Source organism: Apium graveolens, chromosome 9 (genome assembly GCF_009905375.1).
Source record: "Apium graveolens cultivar Ventura chromosome 9, ASM990537v1, whole genome shotgun sequence".
Lineage (NCBI taxonomy): Eukaryota > Viridiplantae > Streptophyta > Magnoliopsida > Apiales > Apiaceae > Apium > Apium graveolens.
The window spans coordinates 82,656,824-82,659,763 of NC_133655.1; positions in this window are offsets into that span (position 1 = coordinate 82,656,824).

Below are 2,940 nucleotides of genomic sequence, written 5' to 3' on the forward strand. Positions count from 1 at the left end.
TTATAGAGATCAAACTTTAACATGTGAGAGATTAACTTCTGAAAATCTTGCTTATAAAAAGAGGAATGATTATTTAGAAACATAGTTAGTTATGTTCCATCAAACTCAGAAAGATAGAGATGATGCTTTCTATGTTAGAGATGAAGTGCTTAAAATGAATGAATCTCTAAAAACTGAGTTAGAAAAGGAAAGAGAGGACTTGGACTAACTCTGGCAGAACAACTCAAAATTTGTTAAGTAGTGGAAATTGGAAAGAGGGTTTAGGTTATGAAGATGATAAGAATAATAAAGGAACTGTAGAAATTGAGCCTATAGTTGTTAAATAAAAGCCAAAGGTAAATCATGTTAAGTTTGTAGCTGTAAAGTCTGATATTGATAAATCAGAAGTTAAAGAGAAATTAACTTCTGACAAACCAAAACAGGATAAGCCAACTGAAGTTAACATAGGCTTGATGACAAAGAAGCAGCTCAAGCATAAGCTGAAAGATGTTAAAAATGTAAACAAGGTAAAGCCACCTAGGAAAAATAGGAATGGAAAGGTAGGTGTGAATAAAAGCAATGATTATAAGCCTGTTCCTAATGTTCTAGAAAGAAATGTTATAATTGTGGAAATTCTAACCATCTGGCTTCTTTTTGCAGGAAGAATAAAAACATAAACTCATTACCTTCAAAATCAGGAGTTAAGAGTCAGTCTGTTAGATATAGGCCACAAAATCCTTATTTTCATTGTGGTAGTTTATGGAATTCCATTTATACTTGTAAGGAATATCATAGTTTGTACTATGATTATTATCAAATAAAACATTCTTTAAAGAAAGTTAGCATTATTCCTTCTAGTGTAAGTTCGGATGCAAAGTCTGATATTGTAAATTCTGATAAGAAAACTGTTAACATAAACTCTGATGTTAAATCCGCTGCAAATGTTAACAAACTTAATAAGGTCAAAGGATCCAAGCAAGTCTGGGTCCTTAAAACTAATCATTAGTGGTCTTTGTGATTGCAGGGCAAAAGGAAAAACATCCTAGTTCTGGACAGTGGATGTTCAGGACATATAACTGGAAATAAAGCCCTACTATCAGACTTTGTGGAGAAAGCTGGCCCAGGTGTTTCTTATGGAGATGGCAACATAGGAAAAACTCTGGGATATGGCAATATCAATCTTGGGAATGTCATCATTGAAAAAGTAGCTCTATTCTCATGTTGATGAGACTACGTAGCTGTATGAATAGTTATGTGATAACTCAACACAATAACAACACTAGAACATGACAGGTTAATAATACTACATCTACACAAGAAATCAGGAAGAATGAAGACAAGACAAATACAAAGAATCAAAAAAGTAGAAGAAAGGCTGAAGTCTGTCTACAGGTCACTGAAAGAAGTTCATTAATATGATCATGCCTCAGTGAAGAACAAAGGTTAAAGACTTTCAGGGTTTCAGAAAGGTTGAAGATTCAGTATACAAGTGCTACCGGAAGATTTCAGTGTATTGGCATTGATTGAAGATAGACAGTGTTCGAAGCATAGGAATCTGAAGAATTGAAGACAGGGTATAGACAGAGGTTAATGAAGACATTGTCTAAAGTACCCAAAAGGATTCCAGTAAAAGTATAGTTGTTTATTGACAGTCAGTGTTTGAAGCAATAAAGTTGAGGCAAGCTTAACAATGTAATCAAGGAAATAATACGAAGACCTGAATCAGGATTAGTCGTCTGTGAACCAGACCAGTTGCACTAGGCATCAACAGCTCGTGAAAGGAATCTGGGTATTATTTATAGAAGGATTGTTAAGTTGAGGAACGTACTTGGATTGAACGTTTATATGTTAAAGTACGAGAAGAGGTGCGCGGGGTATACAACTCAACAGCTCAGGGGATTGGCGAAGTTTAAAGTTTAATTGGTAAATTAAATTTATTTATTTAAAGGACTTTAATATAATTTATTTAATAAACTTAAATTGATTTATCTTATAAACTTTAAATAAGTTTATTTTATAAATCTAAATTAGTTTATTTATATAAGTTATATTTAAAGTTAATTTTATAAATTAATTTAATTACAATTTAAACTTAAAAAGACAAAGAACCAAAAATATTCTAAGTAAAGACACTAAGGAACCCCGGTCCCCACAGGAGAAGTAACCACAGAGGATTTGTTCTAGGGCACCTCTGTCGCCACAGAAGCCCCTGTCGCCACAGAAGGTGTTAGAACAAATTGCTTAAGGCAATACAGGGAGAGTGTGTCACCACAGAGGCTATACAGGAGAAGGTGTCTCCACAGAGCTTGTCACCACAGAGTGTTATAAGACAAACTGTCGCCACAGGAGTTATTTATTTTGTTTTATAGATCTCAAGTACAACACCTGTGAGTATATGTCGCCACAGAGAAGTTGTCGCTGTAACGCCCTCCAGACTCCGGGTATAAGTCTGGGGGTTACTAGCTAATCTCCAAACCTGTACAATCTGATTAACAATTAATAAAGAAATGAAACTAAGCCCCTTTAATACTAACCAGGATCTTTTTAGGTTGAAGTATGAAAACAAGAACCACTAACTACTTTATTATAAACCAAATTCAAAATCTCCCAAACTCTTTTTATTACAAACCATTTGTCTAATCAATTTTAAACTAAGTTCATCTTTTATTCAAACACACACACTATCTAACAACACTCCACCTGTTCGGGCAACTCAAAGCTTTCTTCTTGGATCGGGATCAACACCTTGGGTATGAGAGGATCCCGAGGCTTAACCCGCTTCTTTATCACTCGAGTCCTGATGGGTTTCATATTCCTTCTTAACTGAAAACAATATGGTGAATAACAACAAAAAGGGTGAGCCAAAAATTGCTCAACAAGTCCACAAAATATAAACAGTGTTAAAGCATTTGAAATGAAACCGTAATCCCAGGTATATCTGCAAAGATATAACCCCACGAG